This window comes from Coptis chinensis, chromosome 3 (assembly GCF_015680905.1).
Source record: "Coptis chinensis isolate HL-2020 chromosome 3, ASM1568090v1, whole genome shotgun sequence".
NCBI classification, from domain to species: Eukaryota; Viridiplantae; Streptophyta; class Magnoliopsida; order Ranunculales; family Ranunculaceae; genus Coptis; species Coptis chinensis.
This window is the reverse complement of record NC_141458.1, coordinates 90,306,022-90,324,398: the sequence shown is the minus strand read 5'-3', so window position 1 is coordinate 90,324,398 and position 18,377 is coordinate 90,306,022. Positions and strand designations below refer to the sequence as shown.

At 38.2% G+C, this 18,377-nt stretch overlaps 1 long non-coding RNA gene across 1 annotated transcript; it reads right to left on the bottom strand.

Annotated features, from left to right (window-relative positions):
* Positions 1-4,135: 4,135 nt before the first annotated feature.
* On the bottom strand, positions 4,136-4,812 carry LOC147511553 (uncharacterized). The gene is made up of 3 exons (XR_015217019.1): positions 4,675-4,812; positions 4,382-4,479; positions 4,136-4,274 (listed from the first exon to the last, which is right to left on the bottom strand). It is a non-coding gene; the product is annotated as an uncharacterized LOC147511553 (long non-coding RNA).
* Positions 4,813-18,377: the final 13,565 nt, after the last annotated feature.

The window sequence follows — 18,377 nt, the reverse complement described above, 5'->3', positions numbered from 1 at the left end:
ATACATAAAGGTGAAGCCACAGTCTGGCTGGATTGGGTTCGCTCTAGAGCCGACATAACAGTTATGTAAGAGTTTTGATGGTGAGTCTTTTGGACATCTAGTGTTGTTCACATTAATCTCCCTTATATAAAAAAATAAAAAAATAAAACCATTGTTTATAAATAAAACATCCCTCCTTCTTTTCAAAAACTCTTTTGGCCTTTGAGCATGACATAGATAATTGGATGACATTTTTCGTGCCGATCATTTCGGTAACTCATTTATCTAATTTGGAGTCCAAACGAGTAATGTGTGCGTTTACATTTTTTAGGTTTGATTTGGGCTTGGAAAAAAATTTGGGCCCGACCAAATCTCGTGATTCTCGGCCCATTTAAAACCCGAGACACACCTCACCACGCGTTACCATTCCCCCTTTCTTTCCCCACAAAAATGGATCTCATCCCCTCAAATTACAGTCTTGCACGAGACAGCACCAGGTTTAAATCGAGTCTCGCACGCGACCACCACAGCTCCGATTCAAATTCCGTTCCGCCACCAACTTCAAAATCTTCCCCTCATCTCAAAACAATACCCATCCTCTTCCTACAATCACCAAATGGCCAAAAACAGGCGAATCTCAGTAGAACATAATTTTGGATCCTTATTTGAAAGTGGGATGTTTGCCCCATTTTTTTATACGGAAATTTAATCTAGAGGGTGGGAGTATCTATTGTATGCCAATGGCGGTCTTTATTCGATATTTTTTGGTGTTGAATTTCTACAACAATGGTGGCTTTAATGGCAACTATTTTTGGGTCACCATCAACGACGTGCCCCGCCAAGTCACACCCGTTTTGATATCCGGGATAACGGGCATACCTTTGGTCGACCATGTGCTGACTCAGCAATAGACCGTGTATCCACGAACTTACGACCTCATGCTCGACATGCTAATCGAGAGTGATTATAATCTAGATGGGAAATACGCATATTAACATTCTGTGCGTCGGAACCAGCTGGCCGTGACTCAATGGCTAGGTCAGAATGTCATTGGCACCTCTAAGCCATCGGAGATTAACAAGACATTTCTCCACCTACTCTGGGTCCTCCAGGAGTGAAAGGGAAACTTTTGCATAATGACCTTTCTATTCGACATTATTATGAATGCCGCACTCAGGTCAACCCCTCTTGTCGTTCTTGTCACGTAAGTTATGATAAATTTGGGTTTTCTGTCTGCCACACCATTAGTTTCGATGCTGCCATATGAGAATATGACTGTTTTCAAGAAGTGCATACTATCCCCATGGGAACCCATAGCACGCATGGCAGCTGAACACGATAACGTGGCACCACCTCCCCCACCACCTCCACCCTTCTTTGATGAGGCTGCTATAAGCCATATGAGTCGTCCTATAGATGCCCTCCGCACTATGAACATTGGCATGCGAGACATGTATACTCGCCAAGTATCGATGGAACGTTACATGGGAGAATCTATGGAGGATAATTCACTAACAGACAGCATGGGCGAATTTCAGCAAGAAATGCGCACTTCCATAAATGCATTTCAGGATCATATGACTACTCACCAGAATCAGTTCCAGCAAATGCTCATGGCGAACCAACACCAGTTTCAAGATCAGGTGATGTATACTCTAGGCGATATCCAGGAGCAGTTAGCCTCCATGGGAGCTTTTACTGCACGCTGTCGCAGGACTCGGTTCTTCTTCAGCAGCTCCTGAGGATTCCCAGTAGTCGTTTTATTTTCCTGGCCTTGTATTTTATTTATGTCGGATATTTTATTTACGTAATTCTATTTAATTTTCTAGCTAAGTATGTCTTATATTTCCTGGTATTATATATATATATATATATATATATATATATATATATATATATATATATATATATATATATATATATGGGCTGGCTACATTGACATATAGAAATGACATACGAAATTGACATACGCAATCCAAAAGTGGACTTGCACACTTCTCTAAGGGCTGATTTTTGGTAGATATTATCTCCGTACCATGGATAGTATCTGCACAAAAAATCAGCTCAATCGGATGTGTCTAGTCTTGTCAAAAGAGTTAAAATTCTGGACCATCAGATAAATTTCTAATTTGAACTCAATTTTTTTGTAGGGTTAGACATGTTCAAAGGAGCTGATGTTTTGTGGAGATGATCTCCATGTTGTGGACATCACATCCCTATAAAATCAACTCCATATGTCATTTCTGTATGTCGATGTAGCCAGCCCGATATATATATATACAAGGTGAGTCTTTTAACGTTAGATCCTCAAGACGAATCCCAACCTGTGGGAGGAACGACCTTGCGAAGTATATCCCGAGCTGCTGGTGTCAAACAAGTGTATATGTTATAATAAACACCTTCACCAAGCGGCTGAAGACTAGGGCAGTTAGGGTTTTGATAATGCATACACCACCCCATTTTGCGCTCACGTCGTCAATGAGCAAAAGTACTGCGACCTTGTCCAATTCGAGAGGGGTGAGACTTTGTCCAAATGACGATTTGAACGTGGGCAGGAAGAGAGAAGAAAAGAGTGGAGAAAGAAGGAGGAGAAAGTTTTTGAACCCATCATTTACCATTAGGAACGTTTGCTCGCGTTTCAGAAGACATTTATACTCAGTTCTGAAATAGAGTTTTTGTAGACTACGGCTCCGGCGCTTGCAACCACACATTTCAAAGTACTTTTGAGATCATAAAATAAAAGATGGCCCGGCTACCAAAATGACGTACCCTCTACAGAGGAACAAGATTGAGTACGTCAAACAAAACATCTAGTCTATGTAGACAGGATCCTGAAGAAGAGTTTGTTCAACAGTTGGGGAGCGTAACTCGTGGTAATGTTTGAGGTGTTGGCCATTTACTTGAAATTTGTTGTTATCTTGTGGATTAAGCAAAAGATTGCCCCATACTGGATCACAGCTTACACAATGAAAGGACCAGACCATCGTGTTTTCAATTTACCAAGAAAAATGTGTAATATGGAGTTGTAAAGTAAAACTTTTTGGTCAATTTTGAAATCTTTACGCAAAATGTGTGTGTCGTGCACTCTTTTCATATTAGCTTTGTAGGATTTTGAGAGATCATAAGCATTACTCCAAATCTCCTCAAGCTTATTTAATTGCAGTTTTTATTTCTCGCCTGCTGCATTGATATTGTAATTGAGGCTTTTGATGGCCCATAGGGCATGATGCTCAAGTTCAACTGGTAGATGACAAGGTTTTCCAAAAATGATGCGGTAAGGAGACATCCCTATAGGTGTCTTAAAGGCCATTCGGTATGCCTACAAGGCATCCGATAAGCGGAGAGACCAATCTTTCCTTGAAGGATTGACAATTTTCTCTAGAATTGACTTTATCTCTCTGTTGGAGACTTCCACTTGGCCACTCATCTGTAGGTGATATGGAGTAGCAACTTTGTGAGTAACTCCATATTTCTTTATTAAAAACCTAAAAATTTTGTTACAAAAATGTGTACCCCCCATCACTAATGACAGCTTTGGAGACATCAAACGAGAGAAAATCACTACAGCAAAACAACACTTTTGTGACGGCTAGGAGGCGTCAGGATTATTTTTTGTGACACCTACAAGGCGTTGAAATTTAGGCCGTCGTGTTGGTGTGTCGAATATTTGTGACGCCAAACTGCCGTCACAATTGATATTTATCGACCTGACGCCGTCACTAAATATGCATTACTAACGCATAACACCGTCACTAAATGTGCATTACTAGCGCTTCTATGTCATCACTAAATTTGCATTATCGACGCCTACGCGTCAATCAATAATTATAAATTTGTTTTTTAATGCTATCGGCCTTTGTCAAAGGCGTCACAAATTATTATTTATTTTTAAAAAATATATATATTTGTTTTTGGTTTCCATCCTAATATTTATATTTTTTTCCCCCTGAAATCGCCTGCATAAATACAACCACATAAACCCCAAACACATAATATAATTAAGACTTTACAAGCAATTATACACAAAGAAAATCTTAGTAATAACCATCACCAAAATTTGACTAAGTATATATATCACTTAATGAATAACATGTAAATAAAAAGATATAGATGTATGGATATAGCATAATCTACCAACATACTATTTCAATATAATTCCTATACAACAACTCAATATCACATCTTGAGAAGCAAGAGCATAGGGTCCTTGACGATTCTCCTAGCGGTCTCGCTCTAAAACATACACACTCTGGACCAAGCTGGCAGCTACAGATCTTCGGTGATATTTATTTTTCCTTCATAAAAAGAAAAAAATTCATTTTCAACTAGATCTTAGTCAATACAAGCTAAGGAACCACTAAAACAAGCTATTGACTAGTCAATATACACAATTTTCACTAACCGTGCAGTCTCCTTGACGATTCTCCTGGCGGTCTCGCTCTAAAACATACACCCTGGACCAAGCTGGCAGCTACAGATCTTCGGTGATGTTCATTTTTCCTTCATAAAAAGAAAAAAATTTATTTCAACTAGACCTTAGTCAATACAAGCTAAGGAACCACTAAAACAAACTATTGACTAGTCAATATACACAATTTTCACTAACCGTGCAGTCGTAACATAATATGCTCTGCCACATGCATGATTTCACAAAAAAATGAAATTTACTAGCATTTAGACTGTTAAGAGTAGAACCTTTTCAGCATTCCTAAACCTCAGCTTCCAACCACAAGAGAATCAAGCTTCAAGTCATCAACTGCATCACAAAGTTTATCCCTCGGGTGAAAACACTTGTAGATACTTTCTAGCTGGGAAAGTAATGACATACCTTTCTATATTAGGGTCTCGCATACCCCATTAGCTTCATTTCTCTTCCTTAAGATTTGTGACTCAATCTCTTTCAGCTTCTCTGAGGTATCCTCAAAGGATTTTGCACAAAGAAGCCTCAATGATATAGCTAGCAGCCTTGAAAAAACTGTCCCCTAAAGAAAATTTAGATAGAAATTAATAAAATGTCAAAGAGAACCTTGGGCCTGCTAATATCCACAACTTTCCATCCTGTCAAGACCCTATTTTCACCAACTATTCGCAAAAGATTAATGGGTATCCAAAAAACTAAAGCATTATCTACAGCAATATATTGGATGTGCTAGATAAATGGTTGTTTATCCACAAACATTATAGAAATTATAACCCAAGACCAATTGTTAGATATGTAAAAAGGCTGAAAACTATGACAACATATAAATTTTTTATTTTAAGATTTCGGTCTCAAATAGAGCAAAAAACAGAAGGAAATTAGATACAACTGTGAACTACTACTAAGTCTATATAAATGAATGAATTCCATACCAGTGGCTCAAAATCATGGGTAATGAGGATATTGTTTGGACGCATATCACGGTGGACAATGCATCCTACTCTACATTCCTCATGAAGGTATCGCGAACCCTAGCAGCTCAACCGCAATTTTTGTTGTGTGACCCATTCAATCTTTTTGCCAATTACGCCCTGCATAAAACCTTTTTGTTATGGACCAATTCAAGCAATACACTGAAGCAGAACTAAGAAAGAGTGATATTCATATAACAGAGGTGACTTTTTTCCCATCGAAAGAAATCTACAAATTTTAATCAAAGATAATCATAAAATCTTTCGCCACAATTTTGAAATTGAAGGATAAGGAAAAGCTTTAGGTCCAAAAAGAATTCTCTAGTACCTCTATACTATCATATTTCTTTCTACAACAATGTAGGAGGTTTCATTCATGAACTAGTTGGGCAAATAATTATTTCTTCACATATTAGCTTTCTTGATTAACATTTGCATGTCAAATTTTTTATGAGCTAAACCACTTTACGGAGGCAGTGGTGTATGTAATCCTTAAAATTGATTAGGCATAATCATAAAACACAGTTGCTAAAATGGACTTCAAAAGTCTTACCATATAAATGAGAATCCAGTGATCCATTGCAAATATATTCATAGACCAACAATCTTATTTTGTCCTCAACACAGAACCCAATCAGCATCACAACGTTTGATTGTTGTGCAATGACTTTAAAACCTCAACTTTCGAGCAAAACTCATGATCGCCTGGGAACTAGCCAATTTATGTTGCTTCACGACTCACGCCTCGCCATCCGGTAAGACACCCCCGTGGGACAGATCCAAACCCACCTTGACCAAGAAATAGAACCGTATCCACCAACATCATATTGCCATAAGAAATAGAACCGTATAAATGAGCTCGTCATTGGATTAAAAACTAATTAGGTCAAGTTAAGTTTCGAGATAATAGTGAAATTTAATAAAGTTGTCGAGAATCTATTTACCTTTTAGAGGACTATCTAGTGCCCATGCATGCAAAGCCCTCATCCCACTCGGAGTAGGACCTATTGAAACAACGACAAGCAAAAAGAGACAATGAGTTCTATAAATGTTACATGAGTAGCGTGCTGGACCAGAGAATTCCGGTAGACCTACTTGAGTAGTGGCTTGGATCGGTTGGATTTGCAGTGGTCCCCAAAACCAAATCCATCCATAGCTCAAAACTAAATAAACACCACTCGGGGAGACTCAACCACAGAAAAAAAAAAGAAACGATTTTTATAAGCAAATATGAAGAAATAAATCACTGCAAAACTTGTTCAATCTTTTCCCACAAAGCGAAAAAAAAATTCTCCACCCAAAACCTTCTTGAACATACATATCGAACATCAATAGAAATAAAGACAACTTATTTAAGATAAAAAAGAGATGCAGTAGAGATACTTGCCTCAAATATAGGAGATTAACAGCAAGAAATGAGTCATATAACGCTTCCATAAACCTCGATCAACAAGCACCAAATAATTATCCTTTTTCTTCATAAAAAGCTTGACAGATATTTACCCCAAAACTACCTGGATTTCTGGCACGTCTCCTTAGAACTAGCTATCATGCCATATACCATCTGAAAGACTATTGAATCTAGTTTACAGGGAAAGAAATGGCATGTCAAACCGATCATTGTAGAGAAAGTTATGCCCATTATCGTAACGGTGACATAACCGGTCTTCAATTGAATTTCTCTCAGGTTCTTTACATTAGAACATGATCTGTTGGGAAGGTGTCAAAAATTCAGGATGGAGCTTGATTCTCCAATTCAAATTCACCCCCATCATTATCCTCATGTTGACACCTTTTTTTTGTTTTACCAAAAGAAAGCACTAGTTAAGCTCCAAGAGTTTCTACTTGAATTTGGACCTCCTCACAAGTAAAAACTAACTCAAAGCCCATTAATTTGTTTGCTACCAGTCCCAATCTAAAATTATTTTTCTGAAAATATGGGGTTTCACATTATATCTATCTATTATGAACGATTTGAAACCAGAATGAACAATGTAGAAGTAAAGTTCCTAAGGTTCTCCCAATGTTTAGCACTACTAGTGCAGTGGACATCTTTGTTTTACATCATCACATATTCATTTTAAATCAACGTACAACAAGGGAGGACAACAATACAAGAAACTAAGGAAACTTAAAGCATCGTAAGAACTGTAACATGTGAATTAGCTTGGTATAAAACAAATGAAAAGCTGAAAAATGAATGAGCTTGGTCCTTTAATAGCAACATATCTCTTAAATAACTCTCAAGAATTGTAAGAGTTTCACATAGAGACATCTCAATATTTTTTAAAAAAAAAAATCAACAGTTCAACCCCTACATGCAATAATATATCGAAAGTAAAAATAAAAGCTTTGCTTTTGTAGAAATATCCAGGGGAAACCTTAACAGTTCAATATGTAATTGAATGGATGATTTTGATTTTTCAAAAAAAATTAGGGGTTTTAAAATAAAGTAGAAGTATTGTAATAATGAAATTGCTCAAGGCTGCAGAATTTTTTAAATGAAAGTGGCAGAACGAGAGATAACTCACCGAATATGTTGGTGTGCAAGTGACCCCTCGCAAATGGAGCGGCGCTAAAACTAAGTACAGTATTGAGAAAGAACAAAAGGAAGAAGTAGTGTGTTAGATAGAGAAAATAAGAAGCGAAGAGAGAGACTTAATTGCTGGTGGTGGCCGACTTCTCCAAATTAGAATCAACAACAGTGGCGGAGTCAGGACAACCTTCATTCATTTTTAGGTTGAAAGGAAGAGTGGCGGAGGAGACGAGAAAGTTGGGCGAGAGAGATGACAATTAATTTTAGAGAAGTGTTTGGGTTATAAATTATTGGAGAAAACACGGTCCCTTAGTTGTAATTTTTTAGTCTTTGAGATCCTTGACGCTCTTTTTTCGTCACTTTATTTAGTAAAACTCCTTAAAATTTAAATGATATAATTATCAAATTATTGGTGACGGTTGGAGTGTTTTTGTGACGCCAATATGCCGTCACAAAAATCCTGACGCCCATTTGGCATCACAAATGAGAAAAGCCCAGTGTCACAAAAAACCTATTATGGTGTAGTGAATATTTTTTTTTTTACAAATTTCATGACAGTCTTATGGTCATTTGAGCGACATGCGAGTGCCTCAATCCATTTGGACACATAGTCCTTAGGGACTAGAATATAGAGAAAACCTTGAGAAATATGGAAGGGTCCTATAAAATTAATGCCCCAAACATAAAAAATTCCACAATTAAAATGGGATTTAGGGGCATCATATTGCGTTGGGAAATGCAACCTAGGTGCTGACAATGAATGCAAGCTTTACAATGTTCATGTGCATCGTGAAAAAAGGTAGGCCAGTAAAAACCACATTGTAAAACCTTGGCCGCAATTTTCTTCCAACTTAAATGACCACTACATGATTGTTCATGGCAAAAGGATAACACATCGGTGTGTTCTAATAAATGTAAAATGAATAGTTTACCTACGAAATGAACGATGAATTCAATCTGTAAGTAAACTAAAACTAGACTTTTACTATCTCAATTATCAAAGCTTCTACTCTCGATGCGAATTGCACTAAGTGGAGTAGGAAGTTCGTTCCACTCCTAGTTCCCTAGCATGGATTGTCTTCTAAGTCTAAGAAATCAATCTTAAGTCAATGAGAGCTTTACGAAATGTTATGCTAACAAGACGCGTTATTTTAAATAACTAGATATAATAAATAACAAGATAAAATATAAACTAAAGTTAATCTACGGCTACGAAATACGATTGTTTGAATCTAGATAAATAAATTAGAGGGGAATTGAATCCACCTCGAATCCAATTTAACGACCTAGCGTAGAATGTTGTATCTCAATTCTCACGTTCTACGGGCAGAATTTCGAAGTTCTAATCCCTAGTGTTCATGGCATTCCTACCGGATACTAACTAGCATGTGAGGTCGCCCACCCATTCTCATGGCGAAACATGACCTTCTAGAGTGGAATAGATTCTACAACCAATTCTATACTAACCACTAAGTTTTCATCAAGGCTTCATCAATCCCTCTAATGGAGGTTTTAGCCTTGATTCATCAAACTAACATTTCCCATTGAATTTAAACTAAACATAATATAAGAAATTGAGATTTACTTAATTAAACAATAATGAATCTAATTTAATGGCTGGAATGAAATAAGAACAAGAATTGAAATTAGATCTAGAATGGAAATAACCAAATTCGAAATTGACAAACTAACTATTTTATTTATCTAATCAATCAAGAACAATGATTCAAGAATTTAATCTAAAACAGGAATTGAAATGGGACTAACACTTAATTAATTAATAAAACTAGATCTAGAATTCTATATATTAATTTAGGTCTAACTAGCTACCATTAACAAAGAGTGAAGCTTTTGTTTTTATACATCAAGATCCAAAAATCGTGCATGGGCTTGGAGCCATGTTTTTGGCCAGAGAATCGGGCCCAAAACCCAATTCTTTCAAATTCAAAAGGCCTCTTCAGCTGCAGTTCGCTTCAACAGACTTTTCGTCCACTTCTGCTCCTCTGATTGGGTCAAGGCTTGGACCATTGGAAAGCTCTTTCCGAGCCGGTCGTTTTGACATAAGGTAGGCCCAATTCCGAGGTCTGAGTCTAAAGATATGGTCTTCGGAAGTTCTGTTGACTTTGTGCACTTTGTTTACCGCGTGGACTTTGACTTTTCATCTTTTGACCAGGCTTTACAAAGGCTTTGTCTTCTTGAATCTTGGCCTTTAATCACCGAACTCCTTAGTAACCAACCATTGCTCCTTTATCTCATCAAAGTGGCACATTCCTGTACATAATTGACTTTGAAGCCTGAAATACATAAAAACACGTAATCAGTCTTAACTCTTACTTATTACTCACATAATTGGTCTAAAAGTATGACTGCTAAGGGGTTAAAACTACAGTTTTGGGCTCTTATCATATTCCCAGTCAGGAATGCATCGACGATTGAGTCGGTCGGAACAATACATAAAGAGGTAGGGTCATTTTAGAAATAATATTTTACATTGGATAAGAACTTTTTACAATCAGGACGTGACCAAGAGGAAGGAACTTCCTCAGTAACTAGGTAATTAACGATATTCACGTACCATGGAGAGGAGAAAATGGAGTACAAATGCTCGTCTGGAAAGGAATCACAGATGGCGTCAAAATCACTATTAATGTCACCAACCAGCCTTGATAAATGGTCGGCCACCACATTTTTTGTTCCTTTCTTGTCTTTGATTTCCAGGGTGAATTTTTGCAAGAGAAGGATCCAATGGAACAATCTTTGTATCGTATCCTTTTTTGCGAGTAGGTATTGAAGTGTGGCATGGTCAGTATATACGATGGTTGAAGATCCAACCAGGTAAGGGTGCGTGAAACTTATCCAAAGCATAGACAATAGCTAGGAACTCTTTCTCAGTTGTCGTGTAATTACGTTGAGCATCATTAAGAGTTTTACTGGCATAGTATATGACAACGGATTTGTCATCACGTCGTTAGCCTAGTACGACACCAATAGCAAAATCGCTAGCGTCACACATCAGTTCGAATGGTTGAGACCAATCAGGGATTGAATGATAGGAGCAGTAGTCAGGGAAATTTTTAGAGTTTCAAAAGCTTGTTTGCAATTGAAATTGAAGTCGAAGACTACATCCTTAAGCATAAGATTGGTTAGGGGGTCGAGCAACTTTAGAAAAATCCTAAATGAATCGCTTGTAAAACTCAGCATGGCCTAAAAAGGCACAGATATCGCGAACTGTTCGGGGGATAGGTAGAGAAGTAATTTTAACAATTTTAGCTTTATCAATCTCTATCCCGTCTTTCGAAACAACATGACCTAGAACAATTCCTTTGGTAACCATGAAATGACACTTCTCCCAATTAAGTACTAGATTTTTCTGATTACAACGCGTTAACACTTTAGAAAAGTTGGATAGGCAGTCGTCAAAAGAGTTTCCATAAATTGAAAAGTCATCCATGAAGACTTCCATATAACGTTCCACCATATCACTGAAAATGTGAAGCATGCAGCGTTGGAAAGTACCAGGGGCATTGCAAAAACCAAAAGGCATTCGTTTGTATGCAAAGGTTCCAAAAGGACATGTGAAAGTTGTCTTCTCTTGATCAGCTGGATCGATGACAATTTAGAAGTAGCCAGAATAGCCGTCAAGAAAATAGTAGTAAGCATGACCGGCTAAAACGTTCTAGCATATGGTCAACGAATGGAAGAGGGTAGTGATCTTTATGTGTTACAGCATTAAGTTTGCGATAGTCAATGCAAATTCTCCATTTCACCAGGACGCGAGTGGAGATGAATTCATCATTTTCATTTTGCACAACTGTAATGCCGGACTTCTTTAGAACAACATGGACAGGACTAACCCAAACACTTTCAAAGATAGGATATATGATACCCGCATCAAGTAAGCGTAAAACTTCCTCTCGCACCACCTCCTTCATGGTGGCGACATTGCGGTTCCCGCGATGTCTTTGTACTGTCATCTAGATGTATACAATGCGTGCATACACTAGGGTGTATTCCTTTGATATCATCTAAGGACCAACCGATAGGGGAGCGGTGTTCACGAATGACATGAATCAAACGTGCTTCTTCGTCGGTAGTCAAGTGGGAAGAAATTATTATAAGGTGACTACCATCAGGATCGAGATGCATGTACTTCAAATAATAGGGTAGGGGTTTTAAATCCGGAGTTAGAGGATTGGAGATCAAGGATTCGTGAGGGGCCGTCTCTTTAATGGAAAATAGCGAGTCAGAATCTTCTAAATCAGTTGGTAATGCAGCAGTAGGGTCAAATAGTGGTACTGACTCTAATAATTCGTGGGCATCCTTAATGTACGAGTCATCATCAAAATCAGGATTATCAAAAGAAATAAATTGGTGTACCTTGTCTGCGGGAAAAGAGTTTGTGAAATATTCCAGTGCCAGGCTATCAACCATGCAAATCTCACCCTCAATGTCATGATCGGGAAGTTGTTTCATTAAGTTGAACACATTGACTTCTACAGAAAGGTTCCCGAAAGACATTGTCATTGAACCATCCTGACAATTTATGAGAGTGTTAGCAGTTGCAAGAAATGAACGTCCTAAAATGATAGGAATGGAGTCACAGGCAACTTCAGTATCTAGAATGACAAAATCAACAGGGTAGTAAAAATCTTGGACCATGACTAGGACGTTTTCTACTATGCCCTTTGGGTATTTGATGGAGCGATCCGCGAGTTACAAGGTCATGATGGTAGGTTTTAATTCATGAAGACATAACTACTTGAATAAGTAGTAGGGAAGTAGGTTAACACTCGCGCCTAGGTCTAAAATTGGGGTAGCGGTATACTTGTCATTAAATGTACATGGTAGAGTTGGTCAACCTGGGTCTTTGTATTTAACCACACCATTGGTAGTAGTATTGGAAGGAAATTGCTCAGTGAGGAACGCTTGTTGAGGAACATTCGTTCATCGTTTGTTGGTGCTCATGCACATAAAAAACTTGGCATACTTGGGAAAATGCTTAAGTGCATTAAGAAAAAGTAGGTTTATGGTCAACTTTTTGAAGGTTTCTCGGATCTCATCGAAATGTTCGTTAGGTTTGTTCTTTGCCAAACACGTAGGAAACGGAGCTTTTGGGCGGAATTTCGCATATAGATCACTGGCGTCTTTCCCCAGGGATGTGGTTGTAGATTTGGAAGGAACAACTTCGTTCGCTATAAATTGCGAGGTAGGAATTGGAAGGACGTCAGCCGCGTCTTTAGTCGGTTGAATGTCTGGCATACGTATGTGGTTTTCGACGGTTCGGCCAGAACGAAGGGTGGTGATGGCATTCACCTCACCCTGGCTGGGATTACTAGATCCTAGTACATTGGTAAGTTCAAAAGTAGTGTTAGTGGGCTTAGGGTTGGGAACTGCTTGGCCAGGAAACACGCCCTTTTGACTTTTATCATGTGCTAACAGCTAAAAAGATTGTTGGATAGATGCTAGAATTTGAGACTGTTGATTCATGTAATTCAGTAAAGTTTCAGCCGTTTTATCAGCTGTGGATTGTACCAGTGGGGCAGCAGGAATAAGTTCACGGTTATTGTTTATGGGTTGATTTTGGTAGCCATAACCTGGATTAGTGGGAACAAGGCTACAGTTGTTTTGGTACCCTATATTTGCGTTGTTGGGAAACTTTCTTTGCCCTTGCGGAAATTGTGGAGGATTCCCTTGATGGTAGAAATTGTAGTTTGTGTATGGTCGTACAGGAGGGTTGTTGAAACCCGGAGGAACTAGCTGTTGGGCAGGGGTAGGCCAAGCCAAATTTGGATGTTGTCGCCAAGGGGTATTAGGGATGTTGACAGCACAAGCCTCTTCTGATGGTTGGGGAAGGCACTCGTATGCCAAATGACAATAAGAATCGGAGTGCTAAGGACTTAAGCAAAGAAAACATGGGGCAGCGTTGGCGGCCATGACTTGTTTGGGTTTTTAATCATTCACTTGAATAGAAAGAGCATTAACCTTTTTGGTTAGGGACTCGATCAGAGTTTTTAATTTTGGATTGGGTTTGACCTTGAACATAGACTTAACTTTGGTAGGAGTGTCTTTAGAAGATCTGAAAGAATCTGTGTTATCCTAATGGGAATTTCATGAAGCCTGTTTCTCGAGAAAAGTGTATGCTTCAATAGTGCCTTTGTCCATGAAACAACCGCTAGTTGTGATATCTAATATTTCCTTTTGATGGTTAGAGAGACCATTAAAGAATGACCGGACAAAGACAGTAGTGTCGAATTGATGATGGGGACATTCGAGAAGCAGATCAGTAAATATGCTCCATGCTTCCGTAAAGGATTCCTGGGGATGCTAGCGAAAGAATTAAATCTTCTGAAGCATCTTTATAGTTTTCCTCTAAGTATAGAACTTTATCATGAATTTCTTATGCGAGCTTGACCCATGTCAAAGGGATTGCGGTGCTTCGCCCGCGAGCCAAACTAAAGCTTTATCAGCTAAGGTGAATGGAAACAACCTAAGCAAGACTTGTTCGTTGGTAATGGTCGGATGGTGGAAAGTGGTGGCCACTTGTTGAATCCGACAAAGGTGATTGTACGGTTTTTCATGGTCTAGACCATGGTAAACAGGTAACAACCCAAAAACGCTTGGTGGAATGCGAAAATCACCTGCAATCTCATCGAGTTTAATGCAGGAAGCAGGTCCTTCCTGTAAGGCAGTATAGAAGTCCGAAAGGGGTTTCTCGACTGTGGGATTTTCCTGGGCCATAACTATGGGAGATGATGGCAACTAAGATACTTGACGAGGTTGGTTTCCGGAGGAAGAACTATGTCTAGGGGATAACTTATGCAGTTGTTTATCGTGTTTCCAATGACGATATGTATGTTCTAATTCCATATTAGTACCAAACCGTAGTCTTATGCAAACACAAATTTTAATTCTAGGCTCATAAGGAACGAATTATGACATGAGGATTAGGAATTACGGAAGGAGAAAGATTAACCACGTCCTCCTGAGCTGTTGCTAACGTGAGCAGATAAGCTAGGATAACGAGTGAATATTCCAACAGCCAGGTCACATGAGAGAATTAAGGGAGGTTGTCCATGCTAGCACGTTCCTTAATTAGGTAACCTCAATCTTTCACGTTTGCTAGACACTGATTGAATAGGATGATGATTGATGTTGGTGTATTATGCGATTATTATTAATATGATTATGATGAAATTTTATTATTAGGATTTATTTATTTATTTTATTATTATTATTATTATTTTTTTAATTTATGTAATTAATGTATTATGGAGAAGTCAGGAAAACACAGGTAATATATCCGCGCAACCGTATATGTAGCCTAAACATGTGATTACGAAACATACAAATAAAGACAAGATATGCCAAAATAGATGACTAATCATGCAATTAGCACATGCTAGTTTTACACAGGAAGTCTACACATGCAACTCTATATTACTTATACGTGAATAGAAACACGTCCTACGCATGCAATAATATATAGTTACGCATGCATAAAATAAAACCTACACGTGCAACTATGTGCGAGCTAGGGGAATATCGAGAACGAACTCATGCAAAGTAATATCGTGTACGTGAATGGATGTAACATACACATACAAAAATAATCTAAGCAGGTGGTTTGAAATCACGCAGACATTCAAATATATTTGAATCATATTAATCATGTTAACGTCAAATGACGAACCACACATACTTAGGAAAATTTCTATCCATGCAAAGAATTCTCATGCCAACATATAATTATTCGATGTAAAATAGGTTATAGCAATCAACCAATAATTTCCTCGACAAAGTTTGAGGAGTTTAAGAATGTGAAACCTGGTGTCCCGCAACTTCACCTATTAGAATTAAACGACAGAATTAACTCCTGAGCTCATGAACGTACTGGAAGTTAGTTGAATAGGTCTAGAGAGTTCAAAATAGCACTGAGAAGGGAAGTAACTTGGGCCTGAAAACTGGAGTGCTGATACTCCAGGTTAGTCTCGCGCGCTACCTTGGAAAGTCTCGTCCGTGACTAGTTGATCAGTGCAGTACTTCAACTTCCTATGGAATTCTTAGAATGTGCTAATGATTCACAGATACCTATAAGCAGAAAAATAAAAATTGGTACAAGCAGGTAAAAGAAATGTTAGTATCGCAAAATAAATGAAAATCGAAAAGATGAGGGGGTAGGAGATGGGGGGTTGCCCAATGATGTATTCCAGCTGTTATGTTTAATGTCCGGAGTCCTTAGGTGTGAAGTGATGCCATTTGATAATCAGTCATTTAGGGTTTTATCCTTTTGAGTCCGCAGTCCAAAGTCCAAAGTCTGTAAACGTCTGATTAGTCAAGTTATCTTACTCACGTGGGTTGATAGCATACGTCGAGTAAGGGATCGTCCATACCTTAGGGCTAGGCAAGGTTCACAACTGGATTTACAGCCTTTAGTGAGTAGGATTTTACTTTGTTACTTAATTAAAACTTGGAATGCAAGTAACGTAAAATAACAACGATTAATTTCTATGTAAACTAAATAAGGATAGAGATACAGGAAAAGGGTTAATTATAATCATGCAAAGTCAGTTTTAAAAGTTAGAGTAACATATCACTACACTCTAATCCATCTCGAAGTTCATAGACAAACCTAAATGAAATGGCGTCGAAAAGTATCGATCCCTAGTGAGATGCACTCATCTCTGAGTTCATTTCACTATCATGAGGAGTTGAATTAACATTCCATCTCTAGAATATCACTTCAGCTCCTAGTTTGATTTTACATTAGTTGGACAAACCAGAGGGCTAGCGGCCACCATAGGGTCTCACACAAGACTGGACCTAGTGTTAACTGGGTATCGCTAGCGAGGCCCAGTGGAGCATCGACACTCTCAAACTTGGTCGGGACTCAATCATTTTGGGACCGGATGTATAATCTAAACCTATTTCCTAAGTAGTGATTCTAGAACACTAAATTGCAACCTGATCCTCACATGAGCATCATTAACCCTCCCCTTGGGAGGATTTTAGCTCATGGTCCTTGGATGGATTGATTGTTTTTTATGTATGCAATGAATAAGTAAAAAGAAGTGAATGAAGAACAAGAATGTAACTTGAAGAAAATAGATTTTATTGAAATGAATACTTATTGTACCAAATACAAAAGCTTGAAAGGAAAAAAAAACTACTGTATGAAAATGTAACAACAAAAAGGAAAATATGCAAGAATGAAGTCCCCCCCCCCCCCCCTCTTTCTCCAACATCAAACTATATACCCCCTCTTTGAATCTCACGTGAAGCCTTCCATTCATAAGTTTTGTCCTTTCCTATTTCTAAAAATCGATACTTTGTATTAACAAAGTTTGTCTTTTCTTCTTTCCAAACATCAAATCATGTATTAATTTCTTGTTTTGTCTTTTCTTCATTTGCAATGTGGCACACAAGTGTCTTGCCACTTGTCTATGCATGATGACTCATCATTTCTTGTGGGCCGACAGAGTGGTACCACATGCTATGTCCAGTGGCAGCTAGGAATTTGGCATTTTTACAACTTTATGTCTTTACGTAGAGCTCGTCGCCCTGGTTGTTCTGGCAGTTCACTTTCTAAAATCAACGTCCAGGTTTGGAAGATGTGAGCTTTGGAAGTTTGCTGCTTCTTTACATGTGGACCCGTTCTGCACTGATTTTGTCCCTTTGGAATCTTTGGCTCTAGTCAGGCTCTGTTAGGCTTCACTGGGGCTAAGTGGGAAGACTTCAAGTATGCACAGTATTCCCGTACTTTGATGCAAGTTTTATCATCATATTCACGTTAACTACGAAAATCTGCAAAAATACGAAAAATACAATTATTTCATGATTATTAAACACATAATTTACCAAAATGCTATATCTCTACGGGGTTTAATATTACAGTTTTGGGTGTTTATCAAAAACGTTATAACTAAAAATCATCATCTTCATATTTTTCATTTTCATCCCTCAGTAATGGATTGGGAGAGCGTGCTTTTCACCTACCAATATTTCTTGACTAACATTGCTTGTTGATCGGAAGAAGAAAAAAGACCCAAACCGTTGAGAAGGATGGGTTTTGAATGTATAGACTAGGAGGGTTAGAATGTATGGAGTATAAGAAGTTGGATAATAAGGAATAGAAGGAGCAGCAGTAATACCTTGTTCTTGTTCAACCCACTTACGATAGATAGCTACTTGCTTAGCTTCCCAAAATGTCAATTGAATACCGCTAAACTTGCTTAGATCAAGCATCATGATATCTTGTTCTTTCTGTGCTTCAAGCCTCAATATTTCGTCTTCTTTCTCCTTTTTCATTGAGAGGAGCATTTGTCATTTTTGCTCTGTTTGTTCTTGCGGATATTTTGCAGTTGTAAGTTGATTGTCTCTGACCTCCTCAAGAGTTTGTGCCATTTGATGCGCAACTTCATCGATCAACATCTCTTTTCTTAAACTTTCTTCCCTTTGGCCATTTTTCTGATCT